This window comes from Ictidomys tridecemlineatus, chromosome 2 (genome assembly GCF_052094955.1).
Source record: "Ictidomys tridecemlineatus isolate mIctTri1 chromosome 2, mIctTri1.hap1, whole genome shotgun sequence".
In the NCBI taxonomy this organism is placed as follows: domain Eukaryota; kingdom Metazoa; phylum Chordata; class Mammalia; order Rodentia; family Sciuridae; genus Ictidomys; species Ictidomys tridecemlineatus.
In genome coordinates this window covers 134,793,578-134,813,184 of record NC_135478.1, presented here as the reverse complement: position 1 = coordinate 134,813,184, position 19,607 = coordinate 134,793,578, and the positions used below count along the sequence as shown (strand labels likewise).

Here is a 19,607-nt window from a genome sequence, read left to right as displayed (position 1 = left end):
CCATGATTTTTATTTTAATTCTACAAAAGGGTAAAGTCAGTGAGATTGACAGAAGAGGATCAATGTGGTCAGAATAAACTTTGCTACGTGATGGAAAAGGGAATAACTCAGGCAATGCAACGAGTTACCTAAATCCACCTCTATTTCCAAATTATTGAATTAAATCTTCATCCTGATGTTTTGCAAATGCTCCATGTTTAATTCAAGGAGAACACTGCCCTCATTTCATCCTCATCCATCGAGCATATACAGTGGCATATTGGGGCAGAACGGGGTGCTGACAGTGTTAAGTGTCCCATCTGGTGGAGCTATTATAGCAAGTTGCATTCCCAGACAGAAATAAGCCTCACTAAGGCAGAGGGCTGTAAAGGATGCTGCTTATCTGGTTTTGCCTGTTCTGCACAATAGGATCTTGGCTGGGATAATCAGTGAAAGTCTACTGCTTCAGATATTTGCATATGATAAAATTTAAAAATAAACCCTTAACTCTGTAATGAGAATTATAGCCATTTCTCAATTTACTCGAGATTTATATAGATACATAAAGCTATGTGTAAATTAAATGTATATAAATTATATGTTAAAACTCATATCTATATAAAGGAAGAAAATGAGGGAGAAATTAATACTGTTCAAAAATACGAAGGCAATAATTTCTGAAATGTTGCATGTATTTGCCCAGTAGTTTTTTTTTTTTCAATCTGAAATTAAGCAAGGAAAGCATTAATTCATATCACTGGAAGGACCATAAATGAAAAAAAAGCAGGAGACACAGCTCCAGCTAGAATGATGGTTCTCTGCTAGGCTAAAAACAGTGAACATGCTGCTGACCTTGACCCCAGCTTCACCTAGAGGTAGACGCAGGAGAGCAGACACAATGGTGAAACCATATTAAAGGTCAAGTCTGGCTAACACTGAATGCAACAGAGGCTTCTTCAGAGAGAATTTTTAATAACAGTTGAGAACAACTTCCAGATCCTTTTTGCTGAACTACCTCTACCTATAACTGATATTGTGCATGATTTGTTTCTTTCATAAATAAGCTCTTCCTAATATTTAATTTTGCATGAAGTAGTTGATATGGCACAAAAAAGACGAATTTTTTGCAACAGAGCATGTTTTTTTCTTATATTAATTGTCCTTTTTTTTTTAAACCACTTTTTTTTCAGAAGTCCAACTTTCACACCAGTCAAGTTACAAAGTTGTAGCCAATGAAATCTAAGGAAAATATGGTGGTTTCTGATACCAGTCTCCAGTTCCTTTGCATTCGGGAACTGTGCTACAAGGGGAAATAGAGATGAGTTCTTATCTGGTCTAGACATGTGTGTCTTCCATTATTCATGACTGTTAGGCCAGAGTTCTGGGAGGCCTACTTCCTGCTTCCTAGACCAATGACTTAATCTCTTGCTTAAAGAGGATTCTTTCTCAATGGACTGTGTGTGTTAGTGTGTGTGTGTGTGTGTGTGTGTGTGTGTGTGTGTGTGTTTTGTGTTTCTGGGAATTGAATCCAGGGGTTCTCTATTGCCAAGCTATATTCTTGGTTCTGTTTTTTAAAATTCTTCTTATTATTTTAAGACAGGGTCTCATTAGATTGCTGAGACTGGCCTTGAATACATGATACTCTTGCCTCAGCCTCTCAAGTCTCTAGAATTACAGGTTTGCACCCTCACACGTGAACTCTCAATGGATTTTTACTCTTTTTGACTTCCTGCTATGGTTTGCATATGGATTGTTCCTTCTGAAACTGATGTTGAAATGAATTCCCCGTTATGAGAGTTAAGAGGTAGAATCAGGAGGTACCCTTAAGAAGTAATTAGGATTTTGCTTTCACAAATGGACCAACCCACATATATGATTAGTGAATTAAAAGATTATTACCACAGGGGTCTACTATAAAAGCCAGTTTGGCTAAGTCTCTGCTGAGCTCCCTGTCTATGGCTCTGTGATCTTGAGCTGTCTTTAGATTTTTTCCAACAAGGAAGACATCACCAGATGCAGCCCCTTGACATACCAATACTATGAAGCTCTTTCCTTTACAATTTATTAAGTCTGTGGGATTGTATTATTAACAACAGAAAATAGACAAGACACTTCTGTTATTCTTTATTGATTTTAGCTTTAACTCTTGCTGTACCACACATTCCATCTCTAGCTCTCTCTAGGGTTGGAGTTCTCATTATATGATGAGAAAAGGTTATAAAGTGTGGCACACAGATCCAATAACTTACTTCTTGGAGTCCTAACTGCAAATGGATCATTTATTGAACAACATGGTAGCCAGAATTTTGGTGTAACAATAAACAATATTTCTGTCTCTACCTTGCCCAAACAGTAGCTCCACATACAACTGCTTAATCACTTCATGCTCAATATTATATATTACATCATACTAACACCTCCTTCTAGTTCCATCCAAAGATAGTGCAAATGACAGGAATGCTAAATCTTGCCTGCTTGTGTAGTTTTCCCAAGAACATATCACTTCCATTTTAGATGACAAATAAGACTGGTGTCCAACCTTCTTTGAATGGCATGTCTGGCATGGTCACTCTACTCGTGAGCTGTCAGCTCTTAACAGCAACTCACTCCTTGAAGTGATTTATAACTCTGCTATAAAAAGCTTTCCCTCCAGCTAAAACTTGCACTTCTTTCAAGTTATATGACAAACACACGCAGGCAAAAGCAAGGGTGTACTCATGAGCACATGAATGGGAACACACACACACACACACACACACACACACACAAAATACTCCTATCTCTATTATCTTTTGAGAAAAAGGAAAATGATTTTTTGAGATAATTACAGTAAGCTACATAATTTTAATAACTGCCCCTCAGTATCCACGTTGATTGCTGGCACCTATATTTGAGACGGGCATGTGCTTGATCCTTCTTCTAAATGATGTTGCTATACTCAATCTTTCATTACCCAACTTTGTTCATGGTGATAATGTGACAATCAATCTTAATTGCATTAAGCTAAAAAGAAATCTAAAAATCTTAAGTCCTCATTCTGCCAAAATGTCTAGTCTCTTGTGGTGAGCCTTCTTTCTGCACTTTTCCATGCAAATAAACCTCCTCCAATGTATGCTAAGGCATTTCTCTGGCCCCCATTGCCCCATGATAGAAAGCTGACAGGCTGGCCTGTTGGGGCCTATTTGGCCTTATTGATATGACACTTATAGTAGTTTGAAGGAAATATGTTCATTGTGCTAAGTGGCTCAGGCCTCCTAGATGTGCATGAGGCTGGACTCTGGCCTCAAAATTAGTTTCTGGGTTGCTTAGCTGCAATTAGAACTTGATACAGCCTGCAGAGGAACTGAGGGTTAGATTAAAGCCTTCAGTGAACCTTGGAGAAAGACCCCACTAGCTAACCTCCCCAAGCAGAGCTCCCAAAACCTTAAATGGTAAATGCAGAAGGATAAGGCACATTACATAATGTGGACAAGGCACTGAAGGGAAATTAACATTCCTGTAGGGTGACATAAATTGCAGAGGGACAGTGAGCAACATTCTCTTAGGATATGCACTAGTTCCTGTAAATTAGGGAGTTTGATAAACTAAATTAACTCATTCAGATCAGGTACTTGATATCACCTAGCAGGAAACAATAAAACCCGTTTTGCATTGATTCACTCACCAATTTCACTTTTGGTTTGATTTCACTGTTTCACTAATTGATTTCAGTCTTCACTATTGATTTCTTCTGAGAGAGTCTAGCGACAACCATTTTTTTGTCATTGTGGAATAGGGTGCTCAGGTTCATCATTTAAAATGGTGTGCTTCACCTCCCCCATAGTTCTTTCCTTTTGTCAGGTTTAATCAATCAATGGTGAGAAGCCTACTCTAGTTTGTACCATCTCATTTGATAGCTTTATCTTGTTAACATGACATTTTACTTCTAAGCTGGTGGTAAGTATGAGCTCTCTCCTATCCTCTGACTCTTAGTGTTTTGTGGTTCCACTCAAGTGGAGAGGGGAGGACACATTACAAGGCCAGCAGATCTCAAAGAACATTATATTATCAGATCCTCTTATTAAATCCCAGGAGTTGGAAGAGTATTATATCCTTTACCCAGGACCCTTGGCTGAAAAGGGAGAGGAGACTAAAAACAATTAGAAAATTTTAACTATTTTTAACTTGAAAAATACATAAGCTTTCAGTACCAAGCATTTTTACCCTTCCTAAGAATTCTGGAGGGAAACACAGACTTTAGGAGAATCTAATCAAGTGGTTAGTATGGGATCCACTTTGGACATGTCATTTAATTGTAACCACTTGCTCCAATATTGCCACTGAGAAAGTAGAAAAACACATCTGTACCCTTGTTCACCTTGGAAGTATGTCAACTCTATGCCATCTTTAGTAAAAATACATGTAATTATTTTTTATTTCCACTCTAATTTTTCTTGCATTATAAATGAAATTCCATAGTACAGAAAAAGCTCAGATTTGGGGAAAAATCCATTCTCCATTTTAGTCTATCAATGTCTTTATTGCAATTTTTCTTTATTAAATGTAAATAAAGGTGCTCTTTTCAGATAGCACATTGACAGTGACCTCTTGGCACAATCCAAATATAATAGATTAGAAACATATTTGGCAAAATATAATTTATAATCCAATGGTCCCAGGCCTAAAGAAAAACAAACAGGGTGTGACTAAGACAGCTAAAGATAGAATGCTAAAATGAATGGAGATGCTCAGCATGAAATCTAGAAAAGAGACTCCAAACTGCAAGAATTTGGCAGTGTGGCCCAGGAAAATAGCACATAGGTCATGCTTTATTGCAGAACAGAGAAATAGCATCAGATGTTACCCCATCTATGACATAATGCTCATTGGGATGCTTTTCCTCTCAGGTATGGGACACAGAGAAGAGAATGTTTGTATTTAGTGATCTTCAACATTTTAAGCATATATCTTAATATGTGTCTATTTATAAATTATATTTACTACTATTAACTCAGGGAATGACATATATTCTTAGAACAAAATCATCCTTAACAATAAGTCTTGAAAATCCCTATCTAAATGTTTTTCCTAGTAATTATATATATATATATATATCATTAGAGAGATAAAGAAAGATAAATATACACATACATACATACATACATACATGTATTAATTTTGTGGCCAATTTCGTAGATCAGAATAGGCTGCCCTGTTTTTAACATCATTACATGGCAGAAGCACTTGAGAAAGTTTGGTCACTCTGCCCCCATTCATGCTTCTCACTCGGGCTTGCGTTATTAGAAGAATCTTCAATTCATGACTTCTTTATAGAAAATTTTTAGGATGTCTGAGCATTTTGTTGAGTTTAAACTGATAATATAATAAAATGTAATAATGCAAAATGACAACATTATAGACCCATGCTGAAGAAGTTCACTTAACATATAAAATAAACCGCAGCAAGTCCCAGTGAGAGCAAAAACCTAAGGTCATACCCATTGACACTCTGCCTTCACACTCAACATGGAGAGGTTGACATGAGACTCTGAGCTTCACACCCCTGTTGTTGTACACTACCTGTTAGTAAAACTTCTTTTCTATTTTCACATTTGAATGGAAACAGAAATGTCTAAATTGTCTTCCCAGCACTCAATGGAAAGTCACACATACCTGTGGGGAGGCACATCATTGACTAACATTTTATTCACCATAAGGATAAATCCCCTATAGTCAGTAAAAAAAAAAAAACCCACACTGAGAGAGAACATGCTAATTAGGGATTGCAAATATTCCAGACAAACTTATATTTAAATCTTTTATTATATAATAGCAATATTTCCAAGATACAGAGCCAAAGAAAGGCCAATATCCAGACCAGCAAACAGACTTGGATTCAGGATCACTGCATGAGAATCAAGGGTATGACATTGGTCATCTAGATGCCTGGAGGTGTCCAGGACCCAAAGCTTTAAGTTTCAACCAGCCATTTGTCCTTTGTGACAGGCTATTTGAGTCATTGTTATAAAATGGGGAGGGTAAAAAGATCACACAGATCTTTATAGTAGTTCATTGTGATTGATTATCTCTGCTTAATGCTTTATAAGTATGTTTGGAGAGGGCTACTAAGATGGAAAACCTGGGTTTGGTTCTCATCAGACCAATCACTCTTTCCTGAATTAGCTCCTGTTTCCTTTAGTCCACCTGAATGAGTACCCCAGCCCTCTTCTCCCTGGGCAATATTCCCAAACCACTGCAAAGTTCAAAGGCAGCCTGAGCCACCAAGCCTTTCTTGTTTAACATAAAATGATTTCTCCCACCTCTGTGCTTTCAAGGCTCTTTGTACCCAGTACAGCTTTTATTACCTTTGTGTGTGAGTTTCTTTCTCCCCCATTCAAAGGTAAACCCCCTTGAAAGCAAAGATCATGCTTCATATTCATCCAAACACAGGGTTCAGTGCCTTGAAAAGCAGCAGTAGCTGCTGCAGAAATGAATTAAATCAACCATGGAACTTTAAGTTTCCTGGCACTCTTCTCTACTGCTTTCTTTTCAGACTGTTAAACAGCCAATATTTCGGGTAACATGCTAAAGGATCTAATTGCCAAATATATCATAAATATCTTCAAGATGAGAGTCTTTAAAAACTTAATGAATTATCCGTGTCAATTTGAATTAGAATTTTAATTCCACTCGCATTTGCCAAAAAGGTCAATTGATAACTTCAAAGGAGAACTCTTTCAAAACATACTTTTAAAAGTCACCCAAACACTTTGGCATCAAAATGAACCTTGCAAGACAACTATTCTGATGAGTGAAGGGTAAGCTAATGAGAAATATTTGATGGTCTTTGAAATACAAAGGTCCTAAAAACCAAGGGTCTTAAGAAAGTGTACAGTCCATATGACAAGAGAAAAAAAAACAAATTTATTTCAAGCAAAGCCAGATGCCCTCTAGTTCTGATGTCCACTGTCTTCAATTCTCAAGTGTTCATAAATTTCACCCACAGAATGCCACTGTTTTTGTTTTTGTTCTTGGCATCATAGAGACAGTAGCTTCACCATAAAAATATCAACATGTGTGCTGGCCCTGGTTAGAAGCATGGGGCCCAAGCCCTGCTAAACTCGTCATATAGTGCTGGACAAACTACTTTGCTGTGTGTTCTTCACTGTCTCCTTTGCTCAGAGAGGTGGGAGATGGATAGGAAAATATTGGTAAAGCTCTCTGAAATGTCTACTAGAAAAATGTGGTCAAAAGATAATTACATACCACTGGTTTTTCCCAAGGAAATTATGCAACCAGGGAAAAATTATACAGTCAAGAAATACTGTCCAGTGCCAATTAGACCATAATATATTCTAAGTAGAAAACAGTGTGCCTCAATTTTCCTATTAATAAGGGAAAACAATTTTTAAATGTTTCATAGTCTGAACAAAATGCAAATCTTTTTCAAAAGGAGACATTGAGGCATAAGACAGGAGGCCACTCAATGAAGTCTATAAATGTTTCTGTATGCAATCTGTATTTAGTCACATGAACCTTCCATTGAAATGTTATTAAAACTCCTAAAGAGTAATTATTAAAGAACATAATAGCTTTGACCTTCATCAAAACATTGGGGTAGGATACTCATTGTTTTGAGTTTTGTAAGATCAAGAAACCAATGGATACAATGAGATATTAACTAGATTAACCCTCCTAGTTAGGCAATACTGTCTTCTGCAAAATCCACAGCTCTCCCAGAGTGAGTTATTGGTGGTCACTGTGAAGGCTCCTGCACCCACATTGTACTGTCCTTGTTCCAACTCTTTGATGTACTAGATATATATTCACGTTTTCACTGAATCAGCATGTGTTACATGTTGGCTTCTTCCCCCCAAATTGTTTGGGTTTTCTGCACAAATATGCTTACTTTGGCTAAAGTCAAGATGTCCCACCTTCTGGATGGCCTTGGTCAGTCTGCTAGGCTCAAGGAGTCATGATGGAGTAGGGAAAAATCTGGTTCCAAATTGATCTTTGATTGTTATTTTTGGAGCTCTCAAGTAAATTACAGGAAAATTGATTTTCTTTAGTGACCTCCTGCACCTACGCAACCCTTCATGTTGCTCTAACTTGGTTTTATTTCCTTCTATGTTTAGGGTTTTTATATAGGTGCCATGGAAGATTAATTGAGTTGATGGAAATCATATTGCCTAATTAGAGGGAGTTTTTGAAGCTCATACAATGAAACTTTATTTCTTATCTAAAATCTGCACATAAAGAGTTCCATTTCTTGCTGATGTAGCTTTGGATGTATTCACTTGTCATGAAGATTTGAATTACCTTATCCTATTAAAGAAAGGGAATTCTTTCTACTGGTATCTGATCTTTTGGATGGGTGTTCATCTATAATTCCTGTTTGCAAATTCTCTGTAATGTGTAGCCAAATGAGCCAACTATACTCCCTTTCTAACTCAAATATCCAGGTTTATCATGGTTGATCTTGAAGTCCAACCTGTCCATAAAAATATTTGCCCCTCCTTACATGTCTTCCAATTTATGCCTGGCTTGCCCCCTCCTGACTTTCTGTGTTACCCCTGCAGTAATCCTTAGCTGAGCCTCACACTGTCCTTGAGAACTGGCCTTGGACATGAGCCCTGTCCTCTCTTTAGCAATTAGTTCCAAGCTTGTTACATATTATTCTTCTTTTAAATATTCATGTTCCAACAGAGACTAAACTCTAACTTTGAACAATATTTCACCAAAAACCCAAGTTCTAAGGAAAGAAGTGCAATCTTGGAATAGAAGCAAAGAAATTTGTGGCTCATGGTCCCCAAACTCTCTTCAAGAACCCCTACCATCTGTTTGCATTCCTCCCCCAGTCTAGCTTCCAGTTCACGCCACCTCCTTCTCCCACAATCACCTGAGGTCCCCCAAGGGATTAGCTGTCCTGAAAATCAAGGACCATCTGCCTTTGGATGTCAAGAGGAGAATCTCTTCTCTCTCTCAGAGTACCATCTCTTTCCTTCATGTATTTTGAGGCTGAGAATCAACTTTTTCCCACGTAGACTGAAAATGGAAATATTTTTTCCACCAGAGAAAACTCCTCCACCCAATAGAAAAATTACCTTAGAAAATAATAGTCAGTAACAGTCTATGTGTTGAGTTATTCTGCAGAAGTAACCCTGTGTAAGACATACCAAGTGCCTGTTGGAGATGTGGTTCTATGGATGCTCTTCTCTCCTCAGTCCTCGGGTCTCGGTCTGGAGTTCTGGAAAACAACTCTACACACAAACTTGCACACACAGAGCTATAAGAATAGGCAACCGCTTATAGAAAAGTACCCTTAAAATCAGACAGGCCTAAAAACCCTAGAATATACACACCCTCCCCGCCAGACAAGTATGTCTCCGAGACAGAAGTTTGGCTCATTCTTGCACCAAAATTTATGCTATCAAATAGAACACTTAACTTCTCAGTCTAAAACATCTGTGTTCGGGTTAATACTGACTCCACATTTCCCTCTAGAACAGTGGGTGAATATTTGATTTACATTTTTGTAAATAAATGGCAGACTCAAGTGGTTTTCCCAGACCAAAAGCAACAATTTGCCTCTGAGGTAAATTCATGTCCCTACCCTTAGAGACTGGAAATTGCTTGCAGCTTTAAACATTTTCCCTTTTTTCCCAGCTACTAAAGATCAAGTTTCTAACAATATCTTGGGGCCAGTGCCAGCTAGGGTAACCCACTGCTTGTCTGTAGAATTATGAGACACAGTTATTTTGGGGTCTCTGAATACACGATCCTATATACCCCTGGGTCTCACGTGGTGACCCAAGCAAGTAGCATCACCTGGGAACTTGTAAGATGTGTGAATTTGGGGGTTTTATCCCAGTCCACTAAATGAGAAACTCTGGATATGGGGCCCAGTGGTGTATATTTCAGCAAGCCAAAAAGAAAATCTGATCACTGATACACACCAACCGTAGCAAATGATTCAGTGGGCAGATTCGCTGGGAAGATACAATATTCTCCAGGTATCCATGGACTGGGTTGAGAGGATCTCTGCCCAGCGCCCCAGATATCCCAATGTGCAAAAAAAGATGCTTGATTTTTTTTTTCTGTGCCAAAAGATTTTAGGAAGTTCATTAACTATTTGAATGAGCAAATCATGCAAAAAGGAAACATGAACTGAACAGAATCCCCAGATCAAGAAAAAGCAAGATGAGAATGATTGAGAGTATTATAGGGAAAGAGGACAAGGGATGACAGGAAGGATGTGGTCTCCACCCGTGCCCTGGGAGAACTGCTTTGCTTAAGCTGGCTGCGGCCCCTGCCCCTCCCCCATTGCCCAAAGCAGATGGATAGCAAACCAATTCCTTAGGTATCTGTTCTGTTCTCCCCTTCCTCTTTGATGGCATGGATCTAGGAAAGCTTTAGAACTACCTAGAAATCTCAATTTAGACAAATGAGGCATAAGGAAAGTCTCCTGACCTAGCCTCCCCAGGAAGCTTGAGCACTGGACTCCCCAGTTTCACCCAGAACCGTCTAGAGGTCCTGAGCCTGGACTGAGTTTCCCCCTGCTCTGTCCCCAGACTTTGCAACCTCTACACTGAAAATAACAGGGTTGGCCCAGGGATACTGTCTCCAGATTCCAAGGGTAATCTCCACTGAGCAGGCCGTAGAGTCAGGGATGGGAGCACAATCCAGGCTAAAGGCATAGAAAGGTCTAGTTAGTTTAATGTGCACCTATTAAATATTTAGTCATGTCTGCATTCATGATCTTATCCCAGGCTCTGATATATGAAAGACAGGCCTAGAATTTATTTCAAAATTAAAATTCAGCTCACTTGAGTAGGTAGTGAGCATCCACCCTAGGTAAAGAACAGTGCTGTGCTTCATGGTACACAGGGAGATGAGCTGAGTCTGTGTGTGCACAGGTCTTTGCTACCTAGCAGTGAAGGGCATAGATGTGCAAAGATAATTACCACACTTACGTCATAACGGCTCCAAGAAAGCTATAGCAGAGAAAGTCCTATGGGAAAACCACAAAGGGAAGGGATTTTTTGACCTTGAAAAACAGAAAAAGGCTCTTGGGAATATATGGCATTGTAGTAGATCTTCATGTTGCTTGCCAATCTAAACTTTCCTCTAGTCTCTGGGGCCACCTTGGGAGTTCCTGTCTGTTCTTGACAGAAAGTAGTAAGTAGTAAATTGGCTTCTCAAACCTAACGCTTTTCCCTGGACCTAGGAATCCATCTCAGACTCCAGAGAGGAGTTTGGAAGGCACGGCCAAGTGTGGAGTGCTCCCATTCTGGTCATTACCACGTTTTTCTGTGTCTCTCTGCTGGTAGAAAAAGGAAATTACTCTCCCATGCTATTTTTAACATAAAAATCATCTCCCTGGAATGGCTTTATCATATGCAAACCTCACCTTATAAACAAAAAACTTTCCTCACAAAGCATTCTCATCTGAATCTGTCTGGGAGACTAAAATCTTGTTCCCACACTCAGGAGCCATAAACCAAATGAACTAACTCAGAGGTCAGAAGAAGCCTGTAGTCTGTAGTCTGGACATCAAATCTGGCTCCACCACCTTTTTTTTTTTTTTAATAAAAATCTACTGCAACATATGCTTTCAAAGTGGCAGAGTTGATGGTTGCCACAGATACTGCTTGTCCCACAAAGTCTAAAATACTTGCAAAAATCTTTGTTCACCTCTCACTCGAAGTCAGCCAATAAGCAGAATGAAAATGGTTTCAAATCCTTATCAAATGCCAGTCTCCGCCCCAATCAATTTTGCTTATGGATCAGGGTTGAAGAATTTCATCACTTTAAATAAATGAAAGCCAGAAACTGAAACAGAAAGCAGAGAGCATCAAAGTTCTAGAAGAAAACAGAATTCCCCACAAACAGTTCAAATGCAGAGATTTTAGTGAAAGGACCACTTCCAGAGGTATGGACAAATTTAAAGATTTGAGCAAGGGATATTGGGACAGGGAACAGAGAACTGTCACCACCCCTGGGACAGAAGGAAGAGAGCAGGAAATACATGTTATTGAGACAAGGAGGAAGGTCACCCTAAAGGAGCTGTGGTCATGGAGAGTCAGTTTCTAAGCCAGTAGAAAGCTTCTAAGCCAGGAGAAGAAACATCCCAACTCTTCCTCTGTCCTCCCATGTCCTCCTGGTGGCCCCACTGCAGACTGATCTGAATCAGAGATCAGAGAACACTGGGACCAGTCGGTCTAGGATGGTCCACCTTCTGGGACCAAGAAGAGCAGATCCCCTGCGGGGGAGGGTAACCAGACAACATACGGACCCCCAAAACAATATAAGTGAAGTGTAATTGTATATTGGTTAGGATTTCTATTTCAAGAGCAGAAAAAACCCAACTCAAACTGACTTGTATAATGAGAAAATATATTAATTCACATGACAGGGAGACAGGTAAAGAACTTGGACTGATATGGTAGTTCTTGAATACCATCAAAGAGATCTAGGTGTTTGCATCCCCTCATCTAGATATTGATGAGGGCAACTTCATTCTGAGTTTGGTTTAGTTACAGTAAAGAACATATGCATCTTTGATCTGGGGACTGTTAGGTAAGAATGGGGACCAGGAGGCAACACGGTATCTGAGGGTTGGTTTTCCATTCCTGGCAGCGTAGAAGCTGTGCTTGTGCCCCATTTTAACTGTATGTGTATGTGTGATTCTCTCTGATTCTTTAAACTTTTCTGAATTCTCCTCATACTTCTTTGACCCTGATTGGCTTACGCCTGACAATTCCAGAAGCAATCACCAGCCAGAGGGATAAATTACTAGTTGTTATGGTTTGAGTCTGAACTGTTCCATAAAAGCTCATGTGTTAAAGGCCCGGTCCCCAAGGCAGCAATTTTCAGAGGTGGAGCCTTTGCGAGGTGATTGGATCATGAGAGTGTTGACCTCTTCAATGGATTAAACCATTGATGTATTAATAGTTTAATGGGCTAATGGGAGAAGGTGGAAACTAGTTTGAGGAAGTAGATCCTTGGAGGCATGCCCTTGAAGGGTGTACTGGAATCTTGGGCCTTTCCTCTCTCTCTTTGCTTCCTGGGCACCTTGAGGTGCGAAGCTTTGCTCTAACATGCACTCCCTGCCACAATGTTCTGCCTCAAGACAGGTCTAGAAACAACAGAGGTAAGTGATCATGGACTGAAACCTCTAATACCATGAGCCAAAATAAATCCTTTCCCCTTTAAGTTGTTTTTCTCAGGCTTTTTGTTGCAGCAACAGAAAGCTGTCTAACACACTAGTGTGTACTAGTGGGGTGGATGGAGATGTGGGTGTTGGGGAATATCAACCAAACATCTACTACAGAATGATAGTAATATAACATATTATCTTCTTCTTTCAGGTGTGTTTCCATCTGTCCACATCTTATGGTCTGCAGGAATTTACTACTCAGATCTTCATCTGACATGTGAGGCTCCTCTGAGAATGGGGTAGTCCATGCTGTGCCATGAGGGTAATGACTCTTATTCAGAATTAGAACATACTTCCTCATCCAAACAGTTCATATGACCACCCAAAAGCCAAAACATAACTTGTAGGGGAAAAGTAAAGAAGTTACCAAACCTAATTAAAATTCTAATTAGACTTCTCCCAATGTTTTGGTAAGTCGCCCATCCCTGTGGTTTAACTTCCTTCTGCATAGTTAAGATACAGGATGGCTGCAACCCCACAGAAAGAGAAATTACATAATGTGGGCTCAGAGGGTTTAACAGCTGAAATTAATTTGAAGGCCTTTTAAGAGGTGCTAGGTGTTTTTCACACTTTTCCCCCACACCTGGTAGATGTTGATTCCCATCGGTGAAATGTCCATTTGCTCTTTGATTGATGGTTTTACATAGATGCTGTAAGGCAAATTTAGATTTGCCCTCATTTAGATTTCCCACTTTATCATGGGTACTTCTTTCCTACTTAATTAATTCATCTTTCCAGAAGTGGCCTGAGATTTTAATCTAGTTTATACAGGAAAGTGTGAACAAAAGAGGTTACCCATTATCCCAGAAGTTAAGACACTGAGCAGAGGCACTCTGCAAGTAGACCATGATTAGGATGCTTGGCAGTTGCTTGGCAATTGTACTTGATTTCCTGAGATCAGTACCCATCAGAAAGGCAAAGATCCCTGCTATGCAACAAAATGCCCATTAAATATATTATCAGCTAACTGGTTCACGTTTCATTGAAATTGGGAAACTCTTCTTTTTTTCCTACATATTTCTAGTACTTGGCTGAGCTAACAAAATTCTTGACCCTGGCTTGTGGAGCAAAATAGATTCCCTACTTACCTGAGGATTTTTTTTAAAACAATATACTCATTATATAGACAGGCACAATGGCAAAGCCTCATGGTTGCTGGAATATCCATCTCTAGTAGAATGCAAAGCACACAAATATTTCTTAGTACCTCAGAAACTAAAGTCCTAGCCAGTAGAAATAAGCCAGGACCTCATCTCCTTTATTTTTTAAATCCAAAATTCCCCATGCTACACCCAGGCACATGTTTATAGTTTCCAAGTTATTACTCTTGCAAAAAAAAAAAATTAATCTAAAACTTTGACAAACTACAGCACTTTTATGGGTTTCCATAGTGGCTTTTCTATACTGCAGTAAATTCACTATGAAAATTGTTATTATATTAATCATTAGTGACTCATTGAAAATTATAGTTTGGGATCTCTTATTTTTAAAAAGATCCAATTTCATTTGTATCATTGCCCAAGTTTATTTTTTAACTTAAAATTCACATCACAATTCAGAATAGGAAATGCCACCGGAAAGTTGTTTTTCAAACCAAGAATTTTGTTTCCAAAAAGAGAGAATGAGAGAACAAATAAACATGATAATGCCAATAATTAAGTGTTACGTGATTTTTATAACCAAGCAGTTTATTACAACAGCTTTTGTGGGTGGTACAAAATATTTGAACAGGTTTTCAAACCAGTTGGCGATTTATGAAATATTAGTGATTGTTATTACAGGTTGAGTTTTATGATCCGTGGTTGATTTATTTGTATGGAACTCAAAAGGACACATACCAGGCTATTACTCTGCTTTGAAAATACTGCTTAGTACCTAGTTCACCTTTGAACCACTTCTTAGGGTACTTTAGGACTCCAAGAGGCAGAAGCTATCTGAGAAAGCAAATGGGTTTCAAGGAAGAAGGAAAGGTATGTGAAATGTTCTTGCAAAGTTAGTTGAATATCTATTAACTATAAAAGTAATATAAAATAATATCTAGTCTATATAAAGGAGAAAACCCAGGTGAATACATTTATGTTAATTTAGGAGTACCTTACACAACTGACCCCCCAAAACACTTTCATCAAATAAAAACCAACTCACAACTAATGCTAAAAGAGTCTGGAACTCACAAATAGATGAGCTTCACAGTTTTCCCCTTCTTAAGTAATACTACCAGAAAAGTAGATGAAGAGATGAACCATAGAATACTCAAGATTAAATTTGCCACTCTGGTTACTTAATCAAATACATTATTGTTGCCACAATAAGCAATGAATACAAATATCTTCAGTAATTCATACTATTACCAAGTCTAAAATTTAGGAAAAATGTTTGTTTCAAAAATTATATTTAAACAAGGACATAAATTTAAATTTGTTGACCACCTTCAACTGGCAATTCTAAAAAAAAAAAAAAAAAAAAAAAAAAAAAAGAATGACACAATTTCTTGGTCCCAGTAATTTTTTTTTTAAAAGACTGCCCTAATCTGAAGCAGACAAGTCAATTTGCATCTTGTCCATGACTATCATCCCCATCTCTAACAAATATTTTTTAGCAATATTATAGAATGACTGAACAAGTAAATATAAGACTGAAAGTACTCAAGAGTTCTACCTCTCCTTTCTTAATAACTGTAGCATATTGCAAGATTTACTGATACATCACTCCAGTGCAATCCAAGGATCCTATTTTCCTTCAAAGTAACTGTATAGTATGATTCCACAGGACTGGAATGGTAGGCTTGGGTTTGCAACATTAGCATCCAGGAACCTATTCTTTCTGCTTATTTTGTCTTAAACAAGCAAAGGAACAAAAAACTTAATTATATAAAGTACAAAAGTAGTCTTGTGATTCATACAGCTAGCATTTGAGAGACAAATAAAATCTTGTTTGTTTGTTTGTTTGTTTCCTTCAGTGACTAAAGCAAAAACCCAGGGCCTTACACTTCTATTAGTGATTATTATAACAGGTTGAGTTACACCTGCAAGGCAAGTATTCTTCTACTGAGCTACACCCCCAGCCCATATAATCTCTTTTCTATGCAACTGTCTTTTGATTTTAACAAGTGTAAAAGTATTTATTCAGATAATTTTTAAGTGTTAAGCTCATAACTGTATTCTTCAATAGCACATAACATTTTTCACAGAAATATTTCATTGATTTATAATGAAATTTATCAGTGTTTCCTTTTTTAGTATGTGACACTTTCAAAAAATCTGTCCCTTAGTGAGAATAGATGGAAATGCTCTTCCAGTAGTATTGTAATTTCCTTATTTACTTTTGAATTTGATTTGTATTTATTTTAATGTAAGGAAAGGGACAAAAATCAATTGTCATATTTCTTAAGTAATTATTCAAATGTCTTCAAATCATTTATTTTAAAAAACATATTTGGGCTACGGTTGTGGCTCAGTGGTAGAGTGCTTGCCTAGCATATGTGAAGCACTGGGTTTGATTCCTAGCACCATGTATAAATAAATAAAGGTCCATTGACTACTAAAAAATTTTTTTAAAAAAATATATTTATTCACTGATACACACTAATAGCTTTTTTATTCTAAATCCCCATATTTCTTTGGGTAAGATTCTGGGATGTCTATGCAATTTTGTTGATCTAGTTGTTTATTTATAGTCTCACAGCATGCTATTTTAATTACTATAGACCTATATAGTTAACATAGTTATAATTCTGTAGTTATTCTTTCTCTTTGGTTTTTATAGATAATTCTTTTGCAGTTATTTTTCTTATAAACTTGAAAATAATTTTATATAGTTCTAAAAGTATTGCAGTAGTACTTTTACTAGGCTCATGATACATTTGTAGTTTGATTGTAGGGGAATTGGCCTCATTAGAATGTTGAGTCTTCTCATCTGAGAATAGGATATGCCTTTCCAAGTTTTCAATTTTATCTTTATGTGTCTCAGTGATTTAAAGTTTCTTCACATAGATTTTACACAATTCTTGCTTTTTTCCTAGGCATTTCATCTTTTCTGTTGCCACTACATCTTTTTCTACTAAACTCAAGAACACTAAGCAATTGCAACTAAAAACAAACCTAATACTTCTAATTAAGTTTGATGTGTGGTAACCCTTCCTGTGCAAATTTGTACCAGATACCCAGAAAGCCACAGGGATCTCAGCATCTGGACAAGATAACAACAATAAAATAAAAGGGATTTAAACAATGATCCTCCACTCTCCCATCCTTTTGTGTTTCACCAAATTTATTAGAAGAAAGTGGGAGTTGCAGTCAGAATAATATTTTATTATTGTGGCTTGTTGTATTCATAGAATAACTACTCTTGATAGTAATTGAGTATTTTGCATACAGGCTCTTTTCATAGTGTGGAATCCTCAATTTCATTTTTGTCAATGTTGTTGTTTTTTATAAAGTTCTGCAGTAAAGAATCTCCTTTGTCTCCTGGGATAGACCAATGTTAACCCATCTCACTACCAACTAGCAATTAATTTAATTAAGAGTTTTAACTTCTGAAGTGATTGGTTAAGTGGTAAGCCACAACCATAGAACTCACTGCAATTTTAGAGAATGCTGTTTTACCCAGACATACTTCTTCCCTTATTAGTCAACATTAAATTTTCATCATATTGAAAACAAGTACTACTAAGAGAAGCAACAGACTTATGAATATCGGTCTTAGATCTTGTCAACTTGCTGAATTCACCTATTTCTAAGTAATTTATCCATGGATGCATTTATGTTTTCTTACATAGACAATACTATCCTCTGAAATAATGACATTTTTTTATGCCCATTTTCCCAAACTTGAAGTCTTTAATATCTTTTCTTGGGTCATTTTGTAGGCTAGGATCTCCAACACAATTTTGACTAGACTAGAGACAGAAGCAATCTTGTCTACTACTTAATTTTAAAGGGATGATTACATTTCAACAGTTCCTCAAAAAATACATTGAAAATATTTTTTAAAAGATAACATCTATAATTTTTATGTAGGCAAAAGAAATAATCAATAGAAAGTGAACAAAGTGCAAATTATTTGTATTAAGCAGTATTTCTCTTAAGTTCAGAGTATTTCTATTCCATAAGATATAAGGTAGCATTGTTCAAAAGTTCACCAATGTAGCTTGATGAAAACTGGGAACGATTCTGTGCAAATTTGTACCAGGTATCCAGAAAGGGACATTGAAATTTTCTTTAAATAACAATAAAAGCTAATATCTCTTCTGAAAGACAGTAAATAGTTGCATTTATTTTATTTTTGTTCACTTAAATTTCTAAATATAGTCATGGGGCTTTATTTAAGGTGCAAAAAGTAAATCTTTCTATCTGTGCAGGTGTTCAGTGCAGGTGTTCAGTGCCAGCCAGACCATTAACTTCAAATGATAGTCCTTGGGCTGGCTCCCTCAAAATCACTTAGGGAATTTTTTAAACCTTAGATTATAAGTCCCCACCCACAAAACCTTTGAGTTGAAATCTCTCTGTTGAAATCAGAAAATCTGTTTTTATGGTTCCCAAGGTTTTGGGAAAGCATACAAGTTTTAGGACCAAAATTCAATTATTTCCATTTTTTTTTAAATTAATTTAGACTTTGAATGGAACTAGTCTAAATTGCACTTAATGGGTCTTATATTCTAATATTCTGTGTTTTTCAAAAAATGTTAAATAATTAGCACATTATGGTATCATATATAGCTAAAACTTAGGCCAAGAAGCAGAATGATCCTAAAGCACAGAAAACCTTTTGTATGTACCCGAAACTAATTCTTCCCTCCCAAGGAGAAGTAACCACTATCTAGCTAACTCTTGTTAATAATATTTTCTGATTTTTTCTTGAGCAAATATGTGTGAATCCACAGATAAAATATTTTTTTTATTTTATAAAAATTGATTTATATTACATAGTCTCTTTTTTATGTCTTACTTCTTTGTCTCAAATTGTGCTTCTAAAACTCATGCACCTTGTTGTGCAGCAGTAGCTGTCTCTTTCACTGCTGTTCACTATTCAGTTAACATACATATACTGCATTTGCTCATCTATTCTATTTCCCTTGATTTATTTAATTAATTTATTTTTGTTTATACTTATTCAAAAATTAACTGTACAAATTAATGGTTTTCACTATGACATTTTCATACATGTACATATCGTACTTTGATCATATCTACCTTCCCTTCTACTCCCTCTTGTCCTCCTCTCTCTTCTCCCTCCCCTAATTCCCCGTTCCCTTCCCTAAAACTGCATCTTCTAAAAAAAATATGATACCCATTCTATTTTTAATAAACATTTAGACTTTTTTTCCAAGTGTTAGATAAAAAAATATTGCAATGAATATTCCTGTCCTTTATCTTGGTCCACATATGCATAAATTTCTTTTGAATATATATATACACACAGACATCTAATC

General features: G+C 37.1%; 1 long non-coding RNA gene across 3 annotated transcripts in view; it reads left to right on the top strand.

Annotated features, from left to right (window-relative positions):
• LOC120891983 (uncharacterized) overlaps positions 1-19,607 on the top strand; it is a 140,292-nt gene that overhangs the window by 78,562 nt on the left and 42,123 nt on the right. For all 3 annotated transcript variants that reach the window (XR_013435044.1, XR_013435046.1, XR_013435045.1), the window contains exon 3: positions 13,329-13,439. This is a non-coding gene — a long non-coding RNA (uncharacterized LOC120891983). The remainder of the gene's footprint in view (positions 1-13,328; positions 13,440-19,607) is intronic.